At 33.2% G+C, this 20,948-nt stretch overlaps 1 long non-coding RNA gene across 2 annotated transcripts; it reads right to left on the bottom strand.

Moving 5' to 3' along the window:
- Positions 1-1,690: 1,690 nt before the first annotated feature.
- LOC119250656 (uncharacterized) lies at positions 1,691-20,358 on the bottom strand. 2 transcript variants are annotated; one of them, XR_008550482.1, is made up of 4 exons: positions 20,301-20,358; positions 18,863-19,110; positions 2,020-2,065; positions 1,691-1,776 (listed from the first exon to the last, which is right to left on the bottom strand). It is a non-coding gene; the product is annotated as an uncharacterized LOC119250656 (long non-coding RNA). The 2 variants fall into 2 exon arrangements; XR_005126384.2 differs by lacking the exon at positions 20,301-20,358 and having other exon boundaries at positions 18,863-19,344.
- Positions 20,359-20,948: the final 590 nt, after the last annotated feature.

Here is a 20,948-nt window from a genome sequence, read left to right as displayed (position 1 = left end):
TCTGCAAAAAAAAGTACTTTATAACTTACCATAACTACAAGTAGTTTACATCATTTCAAAAGATTGCAGTTATTGATATGATTTATTCCAAAGCAGTATGAGGTACGTGATATCTAAAGAGGGTCATCAATACCTCTCATTTTGGCACATACGTTTTAACTTTCCTTGCTCATTATGTAATCTATTTCAATTTCATCATCAGGTGAAAAGTTTTTAGAATTTAAGTTGAGAGTATTACCCTATATGTTTTCCTGATCTAGTTGCAAAATTTAAAAACTTGAGAAAAGGTAAAGGCAAAGCTGCCAATTTGTCTATTAGTAAACTAAAAAGAATCTGTATAGAATTTCCATGTTCATAGGAGTAAATATCATGTTCCACTGGATATATGTGAAATTTAAATATAACATATACAATGTAACACTTTGTAAGTTTTTATACAGTAAATGTATTTCTCAAATGAAATCCATCTTAGAGCACATTTTATTCTACCAGCGTTATAAAATATCCTGTTATACATTCAAGATTTTATTTTCCTGGTCTTAAAGTCTATCTCTTTCAAAGATACCTCTTTGATTTCTTCAATTCATGCTTATTTTGCAGATAGTCATAAATAAGTTTGATGGTTTGCAAATAACTAAAATAATCTGAAAGTTCACTTTATAAGCTAAAAGTGTTAATTTTTAACTAGAAGAACCTGATTATTTGACATTGCTAATTCTCTTTAAATATTTACTGAGTATTTGGGGTTGTGAACTTCATAATGAACACCTTTGAAATATTTCTTAAAGTAGAAAAAAAGTGCATGCAAAACAATTTAAGTTTATCTTTAATGCTTTACCTAAACCAAGAGTCATCATTTCCTATATCATTTTCCTGCAACCTCAAATTGAATTACGAAGAATGTATTGATTGTGGGTAAATTTATTATAAAATACTTTGATCAATGTGTTTATATTCATATTTTGAACCAAAGTAATTGTTTCTATTCACTTTTTTTTTAACTTTTCTGTCCATTCTAATACAAAAAATTCAATAAGAATTTCCTAAATTGTCACAAAACCTTAGACCTGGAGGAGGATTTAAAGGTGCTATTCTGTAAAGCTGAACTCAGTACAGACTTGTCAGTTGCACTGTACCAGCATCCTGATCCAGGGGCAGCCTGTAAGTCCTGGTTCTGGTCCTCAACTCAAAAATTCAAGCTAAATAGCTACATACATGGTGAATGATAATCTATTTTATATAAATTACCCTCAAGAGAATCAGCAAAGCTCAATTAAGATTATTTACACTTTAGCCTAATATTATTTACCTAGTTTGGGGGAGTTGATAAAACTCACATTGTATTCTTATATTGCTTAAAATTAAGAAGATGGATTAGAGGTTTCTCTGAAGGCATCAAAATGTTTTATTACTAAAATTCAAACAGTTCAATGTATCATATGAATAATGAATAGAGAAAAGTTAACTGGCTTTCATATAAATTAAGATTAAACTGTTTCACCTGACTTTAGTTTATCATTGCTAATAATTTACTGTCAGGCTTGTAAAATAATTTCATTTCTTTAGCAGTATTATGTTCTAAATGACTGTTTAGGAAACTATGTTATTTACTTAATCTCTTCACATTTCTTTATGATATCTTACCACAAATTGAATTGTCAGCACCCATGGTTCTTGTGTGCATTTTTCACAATTTGTTGGCACCAATAAGAATAGACCTCAGCATTTTACCTTACCCAGATTTCATCCAGAGATTGTCATCTACCTACCATGGACCTGCAGACCAAAAATAAACATGATAAGCTGAATGATTATTCTCTTCATATATGATCTACACATCATCACTGTGTTCTCAAAATCAGATTTTGATCTTTACCACTTTTAAATGTGAAGTGTTTTTAAAACTAGTTATTTTTTCTGTTACTCCATGGCATTTGTCAATTCACTTTTTCTGATTTTTTTTTTCAGCAACACACAACAAATTTATCAAGGAAAAGAGATAAAGCAAAGAACAGATACCTGCATAAACACAAATGGGCAGAGGGTTGCCTTTTCTTCATGATAGCTAAAAAAATATAGAAAAGCAGTAATATTAATAATAAACACCAAATATACTAAGAAAAAAATCAAATTTTGCAATTAACATACTTCTTACTAAATGTAGCACATCCAAATTTTTCCTTTATCTTTTATAAAACAATGTAACATTGCTACTCAAACAAAAAAATTATGTGAAATCATTAAATTTAAATTTTTTTTCTCAAATTAGAGTATAACTTTATTGCAATGACAAATCATCAAATGTTAAAAGTTGTTTAATCCATAATATTACAAGAAAAGTATCCTACTGTGATTCTAAATTCAGGCAAGTGGCAGTTTCACTTCCTGTACCTCCTGGATTTTTCCTGTGTTCTTTCCTTTTCAAGAATATTTTCTCCCAGCCCTCACCCACTCCCATCTATCAAACTCTACTGATACTCTAAGGTTACCACAAATATTACTTGCTCTATGATGTTTCCGCAATTCTAATCAGAATGAATGACTTGTGACTATGATTTGATAGCACTTTGTTATAATAGCCTAGTAACACATTATTTACCTCCTTTGAATATAAGTAATATCAATAAAGAGATTATTTCTTATTTGTTTCATAACCCCATAATAGCAAGCACAAATATTTAGTCATTCAGTTCTTTGCATATTGCATGAATAAGGGGGTTGGTGGGGAGAGAGGTAAGGGTTTAAGTGCCTGGTCTAATAATAAAAGTCCATCCTCAGGACCAGTGAGTGTGTTAACTAAGTACCCCAAATTCCTACCCCAAGAGCCAAGCTGAACAAGAATTTGAGATGAGAGTGCAGTAATATGGGAGGTGGGTGGGTGTCTAAAATAACCATATCTATTTAACCCACAAGATTTAGTCCCTAGGCCTCCCCTGGTGGCACAGGCAGTTGAGGCCCGCACTGTGAAGCTATCTGCAGCCTCTGCAGTGCCAGTTGGATCCTGGCCAGCCAGCGAGGTTCCCACATGGCACTGCAGACCTCTCCTGTCTTTCCTGCTGCTCCCCTCAGCAGTGTATTTTGTCAGTCCGCCTGTTCTGTTCTCCACTCTGTCCCTGGTGAATCCTCTCACCCTCCTGCACATCTGGCCTATACCCCAGTTCTTGTATAAAAAAATAAATAAATCTTTAAAAAAAATCTAATTAAAGAAAAGATTTAGTCCCACCCTTTTTCTTATAATAAGATTTGGAGCTGAATAAGTTGTTGATGTTAAGAAAATGCCACTAGGGGCCAACATTGAAAAAAGACACATTGACCTTTTGCTTCAAAAGCAGTACCCACTGGTACATTTTGATCTTCAAAAAATAGGTGTGGGCCTCCCTGGTAGGGCAAGGGGTTAAGCACTGCACTATGAAGCAATCTGCAGCCTCTGCAGCATGAGTTCAATCCCCAGCCGGCCAGGCAGCAACCCACATGGCGCAGCAGACCTCTCCTGTCTCGCCTGTTGTTCCCCTCAGCAGTGTATTTCAGTCAGTCTCTGCTTGTTCTGCTCCCCACTCTGTCTCTGGTGAATCCTCTCACCCCCTGCATCTCTGGCCTGTACCCCAGCTCTTGCATGCATAAATAAATAAATCTTTAAAAAAGTAGATGCAGTATCCTTTTAGGTAAAAATTATTGTTCCACATAACAAAAGTTGTATCCTTTAAATTAAACTTAGTAAGTTTCGGACAGAGTATTTTTTAAAAATGCGTTAAAGTGATACTTTAATTATTTAGATAAATGAACGATTTATATTTCATCATTTAATCTTTCCATTTATTAGACAAAATGACAAAAAAGGCTTTTGATTTGCCATGTCCTTCACAAAATGATTATTGAATTGAACATAGTTATGGTATTTCTAATACTTAATTCTCACCCTACACAAGGAATAAAGACGTATTGCAGGATGAAGAATGAGATTCACCTCAACCACAGGATGTTGACACCAGATTGAGAAATGCTACCTCAAAGTATTACCTTAATCTGTTTAATCAAGTTACTGCCTAGTCATGCAGCACTTAAGGGCTGCTCTCTACTCTGTCCAAATCTTCTCTTTGTCCTATAATCTGAAATCTCTTGAACTTTCTAGTTTCTGTTGGAAGTATTTTTACGTAGACAATATTATGAAATGCCTAGCAAATATGAATTTCAAAATATTTAATAATATGTATGCCTCGCTTTGATCCACATTATCTTCTAATAGATAATCACAAACTTGCCCAGAAAATAGAGTATAGTATAAGTTATTTTTTGTTGTTGAGTACTGATCAGATGAAGTCCTAACCCTGATATCACTTTACTAAAAGTTTCTATTTAAAATGAACTTTAATTACTGATCATGCTTTCTTACACTAGCAAGGTATATATAAATATGTGTTTCCTTAACTGCAACTCATACTCCTTTGGTTAAAAAAAAAACATTTATTTAAAATATTCACAATATATATGAAACATTTTCTAGTAGTAATCCAATAGCGTGCTTTTATAATAAATTCAGAAACTGTGGAGCAAGGCTCATATCTAAGTATTAGAAACCAGAAATAAATATATTGTTTTGTATAAAGTACATTCATTTCATTTTAAGTGGCAAAAAAGTGTAGACCAATTTTATAAGGGTTATTTCTGAATCAATGTGATATATAATTATTCTACTGTACCTGAATTTCAAACCTACCATAAAAACTGTACCTTAGTTCTTAAATGTATAGTAGCCTATATGTGATTTTTGTCATCTATGGGAAATTACCAGAATATCAAAGGATTTGTAACAAAGATTTTTTTATTCTCACTTTTCATCTTTTCCCTAAATATCAACAATATGGACATTGGATCTAAGAAGAACTAGCATTATGTTTCTCAACATGCATGCAAGTGATAGAGAATAGTGAGTGTGTTTGAATATGTTTGGAAAGGGCAGACAGGGATGGACTGGAAGTGATTTGATGATTTATAAGATTAAAGTGATCTGAAGAGTTTAATAGTAAGAATTAGGAATGGAATTCAGCAATAATATGCCTGATCTTGCTCAGATGTTCTGTCTTATATTTCTTGACATTAAATAATCTTTAGCTTCTCCACTGTAAAATCATAAATGGTTGGTTACTCAAATGATTTTTTTCCAAATTCCCCAGGATCTCCACCATGCAATTATTTTACAAAACAGTGTCTTGGCTATTTTAATGGTATAACTGGCACAAAACCTTTTCAGCGTTAGCAGTGGATTTGCAAACACCTTCATCACTACAATAAGTCTAGGAAGACAATTAAAGTAAATATTTTTCAAAGATGTTTGAAGTGAAATAACTTTGTGTTGTTCTTCATATAAACTGATCTATTTATGGCTTCCTAATGAGTAGAAGGAATGTTCACTGAGCTTAGCAAAACAAGCTACTGTCAGGAGTAAAAATGTACTTGTACAAGGTCATAATTTCAGCAAAACTTTAGATTAAAATGATACATTTCTTCTAATTTAAACACATTATCACCCCTGCCCTGCCCACTCCAACCCAGGCACATGAACATGTGTGTGTGCACGCACACACACACAGGCACACACAACCCACTAATCAAAAACACTGTCACCATAGAACACGCCAATGGTGACTATTCCTTTTGACTAACTACCCCCAGTGCCTTGGTTGTCACTCACGTGGACACCACTCTTATTGTCTTGGCTACAAACCACATTTTTGACTTCTACAAAAGGTCTGGTTATCTTCAACTTGTCAACTGTTTTATGCTGTGAGGAATGTTTAACACCTGGACACCTGATGAGGCTGGATGCTGTGTCAGGCAAAGCTGCAATTACTGTAACAGATTCAGGCTTCATTCAAAACTGCTTTACTCTGACAGATCATATCCAAGAAAAGCTGTTCTATATGTTTCATAAAGTAAGTGACTATTCATACCACTCTCCTTATTCATAAAACTGAGGCATTTTTTTTACAACTGACAGTTAAAGATTAGTCTGCTCACTTTTAAAAATTGCCTATGGTTAGGAATTAAATGAGAAACATACTTCTGGATTTAAATTTCTATAGCATTTTGATGCTTCATATATAAAAATAACTAATAATTTTATAATTCCAATTTTGTCTTTCTTATTTCCTCCTTTATTCTTCTGTGTGTCACAAATTCAAAAGAAAACACCTTCCAGGTCTTGTTTATTTTGTTTTATTCTGCTTTTGTGGTATGAATGGTCAGCTTCCTTTTAGAAAACTTCTTATAGACTGATATAAAAATGCATGCAAGATTTTTCATGAACATTTTTATATGTACACTCCATTTAAATTCTCAAAGTTCTCTCCCTTCTGTGAACAGAATTCAAAATCCATAGTTGAGAAGTTATGATTAATGCATTTAATTAAATATAAGTCAAACACTTGACAAATTTAACTATATGTAAATCAAAAGTATCCCTTAGTAAACACCTACGATAAACTATAGAAAAATGTTATTGATGACACATCACAAAGAAAGATGTAATTTCTTCTCAATATAACCACTATAAATATATATTATGTATTTAAATACAAATGGAAGATAGTTAATGAAACTCTGATTACTATCATAGTACCTAGAGTTTACTATGATCATTAAATGTTTCATGAAAAAATGAGTAAATAAACAGCCATTCAGGCAATTGTTCAAAGATAACAAGTTAATAGCTTCATTTTTTTATATAAAATTTACCAGTCAAGTGCATACTGTCCTTGCATAAAGACATTAGGTAAATGCATATATGTTAATATAGCACATATATTATAATTATGTTATATTTATTTTATATTATATTATCTATTTTATTTACAGATAGACAGGCATTTATTATATGTTAAAACATAGTATGTATTAAAACATGTAAATCTTTTTTGTTATCTATCATGTAAATTGGAAGGTAGAAGTTTCCTAAAAAAATGATAAATAGCAGGTGTATAATTTATAAATTACGTTATCTCATTTTAGATTAAGTTATAGCCCACTTCTGCATGTTATAAAGGAAAGAAGAGCAAGACAGGACAGATGTTGCTACTGCTGTTAGAAATGCAGAGAGAAATATACACAGGTGTCTCTTAGATTTCTTTTCTTAATTCTTCACTGTCCCATTCATCCAGATGACATTGCAGTTTACTAGAGTGGGTGAAATACAATTTTCTACTTCACTGATGTTAGGCTTTGCCCATGGGCCTCACTTTGGCAATAGAATATTAGGGAGCATGGCTTAAACAAAGGGATTGAACAAGTTTACATGGTTTGATTCAGGTGGCTTGGTATCTAATCCTGGATGATTCCTTTTCCAAAAATATGTAGGGACATACGAAACATTCCTGAGCCCAACCTATAGTCTCAAACATGAACCAAGTCTGCAGCTGGTCTGAAGAAACATGAGCAAAAAATAAAACATTATCATTATAATCTATTGAATATTTGGGGTGGGTAGTTTGCTGTGCAATGTTATTCATGGACCAAAGTGCAATAGTGTCATAAAGAACCCCCCCCCCCAATATGAAATGGCTGACTTCACAATTGGGTAATTCTTGTTGAAAAAACTCTTATAAGTGGTTGAGAAAAGTGCCAGCCCATGTTATATAATAGCAAAATAGTTGGTAAAACTATCAGCTGTGGTAACCTGGTGGATAGAAAATGTAACTTCTGGCAATTTTTATACCATGAGTGGATTAGTGTCATCTGCATACGATAAGTTACTTCAAGAGAGATATGCTCAGAAAAAACAAGCAAACAAACAAAAAAAAAAACCTGGCCATTTCCAAGCAGAATGAAAATGGAGATTCTTCTCTCCCAATGAGCCTGCTTTTCCAGATAGTTGAAACTGTCATGGGAGAAAAGAAGCAAAGAAATAACTTATGCTTGGAAATTATTTCTCAGGAAGGACTCTGGCATGCTCACCCCTCAGAATTGAATATATCAGAAGCCTAAAGAATTTATGATGGTATATTCCAAAGAAACCACATCTTGGATTTCAAAGTTATTTGATTATTCAAAATTTAAGACAAACATTACCCAAATGTACAGAATCAGGATGCTTGCTGTGAAATTTGTACAATAATTAAGAAGCAGTATTCTCCAAAGTTCATTTCAGGTGTTCCTTTGAAGTATAATAAGTACAGAAGGGCGTTCTAGAAAATTAACAGCAACCATGGAGAACAACGGACAGTGGAATTCATCCCTGAGAAGCAAATCTGGATCTAATTCCGTGGTTTCGCTCTACTCCCATTTAGGGCAGAATCCCAAAGTAACTGATTATTATCTATATTATTATTCAACATCTGTGCAGTAGTCACTTCTGTCCTATATTTGAAACTGAATAATGCTCTAACTGGTAAAAAAAGAAAAGGAGAGCATTATTTTCAAATGGCACAAATAAAATTTTGATTCCATTGAGCTGTATGTGTTTAAATCTATCTCCCACATAGTTACAGTTTCCAATCCAATCTACAGTAAGTCTGTAAAAGAAAAAAAAATGTTATTCACAAAGTGGAAATTCTTAATAAACCATTAGTACTAAGAAAGAAATGTGATTTTATTATCTAGTGCCATACTATTATCTATAAATTGTATAATGAAGAGACATTTTGAAGTTGGAATACATACACGAGAATATTAAATGTTCTGGTTTCTGTATTAATTTGGGTTTGCTTGTAAGATGGACTGGCTCAAATATTCATATATATAATATTTGAAATAGAAAGTTAATAGACTTCATGTATAATCCCCTTCAAAAAGGTGCTAAAAGCTATAACAATTGTGCTAAATAGCTATAATAATTTAATAATTATATAGAGAATTAAAGACAATGTATTCAACAGAATGAATGAATTATACCTTTTTTGATGTTTTATAACAAATTTGTATTTCAATAGATTTTTTTTCTTCTCGAATTTCTATAGCTTTGTGTTACACTAAATACATTCAAATGATATTGTTTTTCTATCTACTTATGTCAAAAATAGTCACACAATAGATATAAAAGTCAAAGAGTTTTGCATCATAGCCCATGAGAGAGTGTTTTATTTTAGCCCAGAAAAAAAAAAAAAACTGATTTGAATAAATTCCAGTTTTTCTCGAACTATACTCAACTAAATTGATTTTCTCTACCTTCATAAAATCTTACCCATCCTTTCTCAAAGCCCAAGACATTTACATAGACTTTTATAATGCTGATTAATCCAATGCTTGCTAAATACTGTGGGAATTAAAGACCATGAAATCTTGATTTACCTCTTTATTTTGTTTTGCTTTGATTTTTTTGGTCTAAATGTTCTATTCTGTGCCCACACACACACAAAACTCATAGAAGTGGGTGATTAACATTAAAACAAAACAAAGTCATTTCTTTAGGCAACTCTAAGATTCCTTCTTCAAATGTTTTTATATCAGGCAATGTAGATGTAAATTTCTGCACTGATGATAAAGTGCTAAGTGTAAAGTAAAGTTTGCTCCACAGAAGGACACTATATTTGGGCCTTATTTCACTAAGTAAAGCATATATTATCAGTAATGAACCAAAAAAAGAGAAGGCTTTCTATAAATATTTTCACTACTCGAAGAGTTAGTTACATTTTATTTTATCATTCTTCCTTAGGAATATATTTAAATCTCAGGCAAGTAAACTACAATAAAGGTCATTGAACTTTTGTGCTAAAAAGCTAGTTACAATAAAAAGAAATGGAAATATTTTAAACTGCCAGAGAGGAAATGTATCAACAAAAAGAAAAAAAATGTTTATAACCTTATCATTTCTAAGTTTTTATAATATCTTTCATTTCTGATGTCATATGCTTTTAAACATTTTTACATGGTTCTTCAAGGTGGATAGTGAAATGAAAAAAAAATCCTTCCTATGAAACATTTCATCAAATCCATATATGTTTTCTTCTCTATGGAGTAGGTCAAAAGATGTATATCCTCTGTTAAACTGTTCTGTTGGTCCTAGGATCAGGATCAAAAATACACCATCTGCAAGATTTTCCATAACCATAATTAGGAAAATATTTTATTCTCAGTTGGAGAGTATTTGTGTTTACCTAACTATTGATTTATCACCAATGGTTATCAATAGAAAACCTTGATCAAGCTGACACTGTGTACATGCCAGTGAAAAAGTAAATGACAGCCATGATAACCCTTGAAACAGACTATCTTCTCTGGTTGTGTGGTCTTGCACTTGTCACTTCGATTTACCTACATCAACATTAATGGATCTCAAAAATATGTTTTCAATGAAAAATAGTAAGAAATTCAATTCCATTATTTAGAATTTAAGTCAAATAAAAATAGTCAGCTAAAATACAGAATTACGGGGCCTCCCTTGTGGCACAAGGGGTTAAGCATAGCACTATGAAGCTATCTGCAACCTCTGCAGCACGAGTTCAATCCCTGGCCAGGTTGCTACCCACATGGCACAGCAGACCTCTCCTGACTCGCCCGCTGCTCCCCTCAGCAGTGTATTTCAGTACATGTTATTGCTCCCCACTCAGTCTCTGGTGAATCCTCTTGCCTGTACCCCAGTTCTTGAATGCATAAATAAATCTAAAAAAAATGAATAAAATACAGGTTTACATTATAGGGACTCTAAATAAATGTGTATAATGCAGATTGAAAAAAAAAGTTTATTTACTATATAGGTGTCTGGAGTGTGTGGAGAAGTGGAAAATTGTTTTGAATAAGAATATAACCCAAAAACCAAAAGTAATATAATTAATTAGGCTGTCCTTAGTGATTTGCTCTTCATTATTAGTAATTTTGAGAGGAAATTGAAAAGGAGAAATTTCTTGCAGATTAGGAATTTGTTTTAATTATCTCTTTATTAGTCAAGTATTGCCACAATAATGATGTGAAACAAGCCTCTGTAAAATCTCCATAACTTATAATACAGAGCAATTTATTTTCTTACTCACAGGTTTGCAATTTGAATGAAGTGACACTGTACCAGGCTACATATAGCTCTGTTTGGAGCCAAGCTTCAGGTTGGGTTCCCTTCAGTTTATATGTCTCTAAATGCCCCTTGGACAAGCAATTCCTGGGGCATGTTCACACCATACCATGATATAATCATGGAGTCACTTTAAAAGCTCCTGCTTGCATCCCATTTGACTAAAATTTCTTTAGCCACAGCTAGTTTAAATGGGAAAGTGCAATATTAGTGATATGAGGCGGGATAAATCCCTTTATTCTAAAATGATCCCATGGGAGAAATAGATTGAAGAACTAAGGGGAAATTCCAATTACTACTGTAACATTCACTCAATCCCAACTTCCAAATTCTTATCTACTCCCCAAATCAGCTTTGAAGTTAGATATTATTCTCTACCTCAGATCCAGATGAATAGCATCCTTTTGATCTGAAGACCTACGAACTAAAAGTAAGTCAATGGTTTTGCAGAAACCACTACAACCAGAGAATAACTGCAATATATACTGCTATTTTTACAAAAAGACTGGGGGTGGGGGTATGTCACTGTATGTCTGAAATTCTGCAGGTCAAATGTTACAAGGTGTAACTAATATGTCTGTTGATCTGCTTCCTGGGAGTAATTTCTGGGTCCATTTTTCTCTAGGATTTTCATTTTGCCACATAGGATGTCCTTTTACATCATCTGCTTTAGTCATATCTGAATAGGGCCTTGAAGAACATAATACTGGTATTTGAGTTGCTCCTCAAGCCATCTTTGGATCTACCTGTGTAAGTTTAGAGACCTAAAGATATTTTATCTTGAATATTCAACTGATTTTTTTTTGCCAATAGATTTCTCAGAGAAATTCTGATGATATTTTATGCTTTTTTTTTTTGAGTCATGTTTATTCCACAATCCACAAGTTTTTTTTGTTATTTGTCTTTTACTCTGAATTTATTAATGAAGCTTTGGACACATCAGGTTCCTGTAAAGAATGCACTTAATCTGTATAGAATTGCTTTGGTGCAAAGCAAAAAATCCTTTCAGGGGGACAAAGATTGTGTCAGTCATACCTTTCAATAAGTCATGTCCCAAGGTTTTGTATTAATGATAGTACCCCTGATTTGTCTTTGTTCTAGAACTTTGTTCCAGAACTGTATTTCCTTAGGGGAAAAAAACACAGTATTTCTCTGCAGGCTCAAAATATATTAGTTTCATTCCTATAATTACAGAAAACAATTTTACAAAACATTTGCCTCTATAAATGATGGACTTCTAGTAGTTCAGGATATCTATTTGCCATTTGACTTTTAAGTCTGTGGCCAACAAATTAGTTTTTTGTTTATGGCTGCATCTTCTTCAAGACACTATTTATGTTAGGCGAGCACCAGTTGTCAGAACAATTCCCAGTATTTGTTAGAAATGAATTTCAATTTAAGAACCAGAATGTGTTATCCTGACCTTCAGTTCAATGGATAAATATACTGCTTTATGTGTTCTAGGGTAGCATGGCTTTAAAATATCAGAAGGCAAAAAAGCACATTGAAAAGATGCTTATCACTAATCCTTCAAAACTGAAAATCAAAGCTACAATGAGATACCACTTCATAACTATTAGTAGAACTATTATCAGAAACCTGAAAATAACAAGTGGTGGTGACATTGTGAAGAATTGGAATGCATATGCAGTGCTGACAGGAATAGTCTCATATAGGTACCATAGAAAATGGTATGTCAGGTCCTTGACAAGATAAAAAAAATTACCACAGAATTCAGTAATTTCACTTCTGGGATGTACTCAAAAGATTTGAAAGAAGTCACTTGATGGAATTTTGCATACCAATGTTCTTAACAGCAGAATTCACAATAGTCAAAAGGTAGAAACAACCCAAATGCCTTTTGACAAATAAGGAAGAACAAAATGTGGCCTCTACCTGCACTGGAATATCATTCAATATTAAATTCTGATACATGTATCAACATGGATGACCCTAAAAGACATTATGCTAAATGAAATAGATCAGACAGAATAAATGCTATAGGGTTCCACTTACATGGAGTACCTATGGAGTCAAACTGATAGATACTCAAAGCAGAAGTGAGCTTCTCGTGATTGGAGGGCAGAGGGAACAAGGGTTATTGTTTAATATGTACAGAGTTTCAGTTTAAGATGTGAAAATGGATAATGGTGATGGTTACATTACAATATGAACATTCTTAACGCCACTGAAGTGTACACTTGCAGCATTTTAAATGGTAGATTTTAAGTACATTTTACTACAGTTTTTTCATTTAAGTATCAGGAGGCCTCCACCAGCAAATTTAAAGGACCAGCAATGTGGACAAGCATCTGTGGAACTGAGATACCTCATGGAAGAACACCAAAGAAGTAGAAATCTTGTAAGGCTTGGAAGAAAGAGAAATCCTAAGTTCTGAATAGTATATCACTGAAATAATTCCTAAAGTTAACTCCCAAGGGCTCACCTCTGAGTCTTGGCAAAAGGCGAGTCCATTTAAAGTGTAACTAAATATCTTATGAAATCCCAAAGAATCTTCTTGGGAGCGTTTTGAGATCTTTCTTAACAGAAAATGCTTAAAATAGCTGGAGGGATCTGAGGAACCTATAAATCTTGCAGCTCACTAGTTAGGGTTGAACTTTTTCATTATTATTGTGACACTATTGAACTGTCAAGCCAGTTTGGTCTGACGAAATACTGGTTACACAAGCTGTTCACATTCCAGCTTATATAATAGTTGTCATTAGTAGACAGAACCTTAAAATTTCAAATGTAGGGGTAAGTAAAATGGAAATGAACTTCCTGAAATTGCTGATAACTAAAAAATTACCTGTTTTGTTCTCTCAGGACACCAGTAATTCTTCTAGGAAACTGTAAGTTGCTATCTCTCTCCATCCATAAATTTGGCAGAAAGTTATAATTTTAATGTTTTCACAGAGACAACATAAAATGTTCTCCTCTGAATTACAAGCGCTTTTAAGCCAATTGCTTAAGGCAAATGCACTCCTTGCAGCAACAAGCCAGTGAAAGCTTATTGAAGGGAGAAAACCTGAGATTTCTCTCAGTGATTGATAACTGCAAACACCTATATTAAAAAACAAGCCACTAGAATTATGAGGAGTAATGAAGCAGCAACAAATCCTGTGTTCACTGCTGATTCCTTGACGACATAATTATATCTTACTGATATTTTCATCACAGTTCTGTAAAACACTCAATTAAACCAAAAAAGAACCATGAAGACATATGTGACTATGTCTTTCATCTATAATGATTATATATATTAGAATATATATTAGAATAGACATATATTTGATAGATGTCTTGTTTTTCCAGAAAAGCATGTGGTATCCAATTATAATGTACAGTAGTAAATATATTTTGCTTTCATCTTATTTTAAAATAATTTACCATGTTACTAAAGTAGTATAAGAACAACCAAATGACATTTAATCTGCCAAAGACATGGCATACAATGTAAAAGAAATCATTTATTCTAGAGAAATCGTTGGACAATAATTAAATTGTCCTTTGCTACAAAATCTTATGTATTTTTACTGTGAAAATAGTATGTGTTCATTTACTCATTGCCAACAGATTTTATATACATGTAACAAGATACTTTTAAATAACTTCTCGAATTCTGAGTTCATGGAAAAATTGTCCTCAAAAAGACATTGTAATGTAAAAATATTAAGAATTGTTTGCAATGTGTTCATTGAACAAACAGTGTAGGGTAAGGTAAAAGGTATCAGGCTTTTCTGCCCTTCCGCCATCAGGATAGATGAGAGAGCCCTGTGATCCTGGGTGCATGCCTGATGGCGGGCACCTGAAGTGGGTACACCTGCGCTAAAAGACTGATAATATAAGGGTGGTGCAGCAGAGTGCGGTGTGGTGGTAGTGCGGTGTTAAGGGTGGAGGAGTGGAGTGTACGGAGGAGTGTTGGAGCGACTACAAACCACGGCGAAGAGCATGTGGCTGCTAGAACCGTTCATAAACCTGCTCAGAATGGGTTGGTTGCTTTACAAACAGTTTGCTAGTAACTGCAGCTATACTAAAACTCTAGTGAGAATTGTGAGAAATAACAGGCCAGACACTTGAAAACTAAACATTTATAATGGATTCAGCCCCTAGCACTAGATGAAATTTCTATGATTTATTATTCAAGATAACATAAAACTCTTATAATTAGAATCAAAGCCATTTTATGAAATCTTATTTTCTTATTTTTAAACCTCATTGCTCATAAATATCACTCCTTTAAGATTTGGAGAAAACAACAATGGTCACTGCCACTCCTATTTTCATTTTCCTTGCTCCTTTTCAAATTGAATCCCTCATGTCTCTTCTATACATCTTACAAGTTTGTTAAAAGGTTAGCAAAGCTATCTGGACTACATTTTTCACAAATACCATAAGCTAAACATATGGCTATTGGTCTATATTTTCTATAATCAAAACCTAATTCAGCTTCATGATGTGAGTTAAATATTTCTTTCCATTTTATAAAAATATGGAGCCATCAGTTATACCATAAATAGTACATACTTGCTTGTTACTGTTTCTAAATCCAGTAGCTTACCATAGTTAAAAAACACCAATTAATCTTAGCAACAGTTTTATTAATTTCCATGTATCATTTGATAGATATTTAGACATTTTCTAACAATGTACTTTTGTTAACTCATCTGCCTTTAATTCAATGCAGGTTTATTAACTATTGGGTACATTCCTTTTTTATAGCATAAGTTATAATTTGTAGATACAGAATATTTATGAAAAAAACTAGAAAGTTTTAAGGAAAAAAACTTACACGATAGCAAACCCACCTTGTACTGATTAATCAATTTTTTTATATGACTTTGAAATAAACAGTATAAAATAAAATTATTTTCATATACTTTAATATTGCTTATAAAAATCTTGAGAATCCTATAATATCATCTGAACCCAAAATATTTAATCCAAATTAAATTTTCACTTGGGTCAAGTATTTATTAAATAATTTTCATTATATGGCCTGTGGTTAATTTGGATCCTCTTCTTGTTAAATGATGGAACATCTTAGAACCTCAGCCAAATCCAGAAGCAAACAACCACAGGTGTCAACCATGTGAGTTGCTGAAAACAGGGTCATGAGGGTTGTGGTGCACAGAAAATTTTCTACACTCAAGGTATTTTTACTAGTAGTCTTTGAAATACTTGGGCAGGTGGTTTGGTATGATTATGGTCTGTCAAACAGATGTGCATCTATGCCTAACAGATTGTAAAAACCTAAAGGTTAATAAAGGGATAAGAGGTGTGACCATGAGTTGGGCTTGGTATGAGTTCATAGTAAATTTAACTATGAGGTTGACACAGTATATAGAAAGGCACATTAAAGATATCATTTCCTTCATTCCAAAAAGATACTTAAATGTTTCCATCTCCATTGGGCTGGATGAGATATAATCCTGTGCTAGATTATTTTCAGGTGGTGTACCATTTTAGTGAAATGAGAGGTGTCATAGTGAAATTTAGAAACCAATTGTTCCCTTGCTACAAAAAAGGTCTAGTAACAGGATTTGTTAAATACATTATATCATTATTCAACAGAATATAGTGTTTCAAATGAAATTCAGTATTTAGGATGTTTCAATTTGCTTGTGAAAATTATGGTTTCTTTTTAAAATAAAATAGCTACAGGAGATGAAATCCAATACTAGAATGTTATAGTTATTATACTAACAACATTGACATACGGAATTCATAATTCTGAATTTCAATTACTTTAGACATACTGATAAGTCACTAAAATAATTTTTGGAATGTAATTTATTGAGCTCATATTGTAAAAGAAGATTTTATGGTAGTGCACAGGAATTTTTCAGTCATATCTCTGAAATTCTTTTGAAGTTGAATAAACAATTGTGTTAAGGCAAATAAATATGAAAATTAAAAAAGAGGGGCAATATAAAGAGAATTTTTTTACCAAGATGATTAATAATTAGCATACTGGATCAATTCTGAGTGCAGTAATAATATAGACATTGGAGCGCTATTTTTCAAACCCATTAGAATAACTGAGATAAACTTACTCATTTCTAGCACAAAAACATGAAGCACTCAGAGATTCGTAACATTTGATGTGATAAGATACAGTATTACACATTTTGATATTTTAGGAATTATTTAGAACCTTTGAAGAACTGTTCTTTGTTACTCTTCTTTCAGATATTCAACAAAACACAAAGCAGGATTCTAGAAATGTAACATTAGAGTTCATTTGATCTCACATAGCTTTTTGGTCTGCTCTCACAAACATAAGATGTTAGAATAAAGTATAAAATTTGTATGGGCAACTCTATGTGCAAAATGTGGTATTCGACAACCTACTAAATGATAGAAAGATTTTTCAAAAGATGAACCTAAACTCACATTCAATCTCCACAGTCAATGAAGAAAATGCTTCCCACATGGCTTTAAGCATGCCACAAACTGGTCCTCTGCCTTGAAGACTATTCTCAGTGTCAGGAAGGGGTGACAGTCTAAGGGCAGAGTGACTTGAGGTCCATATGTGCAGCTTGGTGCTTGCAGAAGACATTTAGATTACAACTATAATGAACAAGATTCTAGACCCACAGTCGATCTTTCTGATGTCTGCATAATGTTTCTATTTCAAAATCAGTTTCAATCAAATTTTAGAATATAGATTTAGTAACTTGGCAGTGTTTACCAAGAGACACTTGGGGAAATTGTAACGCTATGTGGTAGAGCAAAATTTATTTGAATATTTGATTAATATCTTAGTGTCATATTGAAGGCAAATGCTTGATGCTCTAACTATCTTTTGCACAGGGACAAACCTATAGTGAACTTAAAAGACAAACTTACCAAACCTTAGTTTCCCAAAATCTGAACAAAGAGATTTATCTAAGAATTCGGTGAGGTGAGAACATGTAAAATGCCTGGTCAATGAATGTGTTTAACAAGTATAAGGTATTATAAAATATTATTTATTTTTGGGCATCACCTTAGGTTTTTCAGACCTCTACCTTAACTTTGTAATAATTGAAATTAGAATAGGCAACATATTTAAATAGCCACAATCAAAGTCTAACAAACGCTGTATATTAAAATATCTTCATTCATTCTAAATGCTTGATTCTCTGTCAGGATATAAGGCATGTGATCAATTCCTTCTATCTCCTTCCAGACACATTTTATATACATGCAGTCAAATATGTATTTATTGTTCTCTTTCATACATGTTTGACACATAGTATTCTTAACACATTTCTGTACTGTTCACATAACTAGACATTTATTACAGGAAACTTCTCTCTGATACTGACTTTCTATGCATCCTCTTCTGATAGTTAACATTAGGGCTTTTTAATTCCTGTCTAAATTTCCCACAGTTCTCTTTCCTCGTTTATAGAATAGCAATCTACTCTAAAGGAAACTTCGGAAATTAAATCATTCAATTTTATACTCAACTGATAGTAAATATGCATTCCTCAAAAAAAAAAAGATTTTGTTTTTTTTCTCTCTTCTCTGATATATAAAGATTTAACAGATGATTAGAAATAAAAAGCCTAATAAACAATCTTTCAACTACAAATTAGGATTCATAAAATATGTGGAAAGTACATTTTTAGTAGTAGGCTGGAACAAAATGGCTGTGAGTCCTGGTTTCTTCTAAATAGCTGCTTCTTTAATCAAATACCTTCCTTCTCTGTGTGTCACTAAATTATCTCTAAATTAAGGGATTGAGCCAAACAGTTTCAAAGTTCCTCAGCACTAAGGATAGATCTATTTTATGTCTGCAACATATTTTATGCTCCTATCCCACAGTACAAATGTTATCAGAAACATGGAGAAATTATGAGAATTGGAGTAAGTTTATACCTTATCTCCAGAGCCTGCTGGAACTGGGCCTCTTCATACCTCCTATTTGGTCAACAGTGTGACTGTGCCAACTTCTGCTCTGAGAAGCAGCCTCTGCCAGAGTCCAGTCCAGAGTCTCATGCTCTTCAGCTACCAGGCAGTGGCCAGCATCAAAAGGTGCCTCAAGTAAAGAAGTATCCATTCACCATTCCCTCTCGGACTTTTTATTTACTTCATCTTTTCAGACCCTCCCAGGGTGTCTTTGGCTCCTAAACACAGGGAGACAGCAGGAGATTGCACTTTGCTTTTCACACTATGCTTTTTGATCTCTCTACTACCTTAGACTTCAGATAATTCTTCACAAATCCAAGCTTCACTCTAGGACCCCTTGACTGCCCGATTCTGTTTTTCCCTCTCTGCACAGCTGCTAAATATTTTGCTGAGTTTTTTTTTCTCTTTTTCTAGTGGTGGAGGCCTTACTTTAGGTCTAGCCTATGTGCTGAGTGCAGCCCCAAAATCAAAAAGCACCACAAAAGGAAATAAGTTCCCTGTTGTTAGTTCATGACTGGATGATGATCCCATCTCTGAAATTTTAGCCAGTCGGGACTTTTTTCTCTCTGCAGTTATCTCATGTCTTAAAAAGAAACATGAACATTGTAATTTATCTAGTTTTTTCTAGTTGTTGTAGTGGGAACTTTGATCTTGCCCAGATTTATTACATCTTACGGAAAGCAGAATTCCCCATTTGGCTATGCCAATTAAGAGCTCTGTATTTTAGTTGGAGCTCCTTAATTGGGAATGGTTTAGAGCAAGGGGGCAGAGAGAAGGTTGTTGCTGTTGGAAAATTGAAAACCCAGAATACAGATATTTCTATTTGAGAAAACTAGATTTTCTAATCCTCTTAGTAAAATTCAGTTGGTTTCTGCAAAAAAACAAACATTTCTTTTTCTATGTTCCCTTGTTAAGCCTCTGTATGATTCTTTTAAAAAGTTATGTTTCTTCAATGATGTAGAGCAGGCTGTAACTTTCTTTTAGGTAACTTACCTTTTAGAAATGTATTGAGCTATCTTGTACACTAATATTCTTTGGTCTTTCTCTTCCTCGATATAGGTTCATTTTAATGAACATTATTAAAGCAGATAATGCATATGATCAGACTTTTACATTCCCCAGATCTATCCTCAAAGATATCAAAATATTTTACATATTTTAAAAATTAGAATAAGCTGTTCTATTGATTTTTCCTTTTCCACTGAGGTAACATTATATTATAACAATGTTTCAGATATTAATTATTGAGAATCAACAGATATAAATATATATATAAATTAAATTCATGGCTAAACATCCAAATTTAAAAGTAAATATTTAATGTACCTTGACACAGAAAAATAGACTGTGAAAGTAAATGAATAGCACCAAATGACAACAGACAAGAGGCTATTTATTCAGAGCTTACCAGAGCAAGGGAGTCAGATGCTTGCACATGGGTTTGGCAGGTACTGAAGGTAGTCAGAAGACTGGGAAATGTTACTGTGGGAATACAAAAGAGCAAAGTATTCACATAACTTCATAGAGAAGGTTTTGGGAACAAGGAAGTGAGGGGTGGGTTAACTGGAGGTGGGCTGTGCTGTATGTTGGTTTAGAGCACATTTGACTTTCATTATTTGGTCCTGAGTTGGAAACAGAGACAAATATTAGAGAACCTGTCAGAAACTGATCCAGTCTTATCTTTTCTGTGCTGATTGCTGCAGAAGCTATGGTTTTGCCTTTCCTCCTGGTTTCTCAAATTAAGGATTAAGAATACCATTAGTATATGCCACCTGACCATTGTCCATTTGTATATCCCGTTTCTTAATGTAAAAATAGTTTCAGATTTGTTCAGTAATAATTTAGCCAAAATATGCTTTCCTCCATATTTTCTACTACTAAGCAGGTGAATTGTACACAATGCAAAGCACTGCAAATTGCAAAGATTCCTACCTCCCACCTCTCCACAATGCAGTCTTATTAGAAAAGTGCTTTCTAAACTAAAATGGAGAGGCTAATAATTAAAATATCATTGATAATTTGACAAAATTAAAGTAAAGTTCCCAGTAAGTTATTG

Source organism: Talpa occidentalis, unplaced genomic scaffold (genome assembly GCF_014898055.3).
Source record: "Talpa occidentalis isolate TD23 unplaced genomic scaffold, MPIMG_talOcc4v2.1, whole genome shotgun sequence".
Lineage (NCBI taxonomy): Eukaryota > Metazoa > Chordata > Mammalia > Eulipotyphla > Talpidae > Talpa > Talpa occidentalis.
Note: the sequence above shows the minus strand (reverse complement) of the source record. Positions and strands in the feature narration are given on the sequence as shown.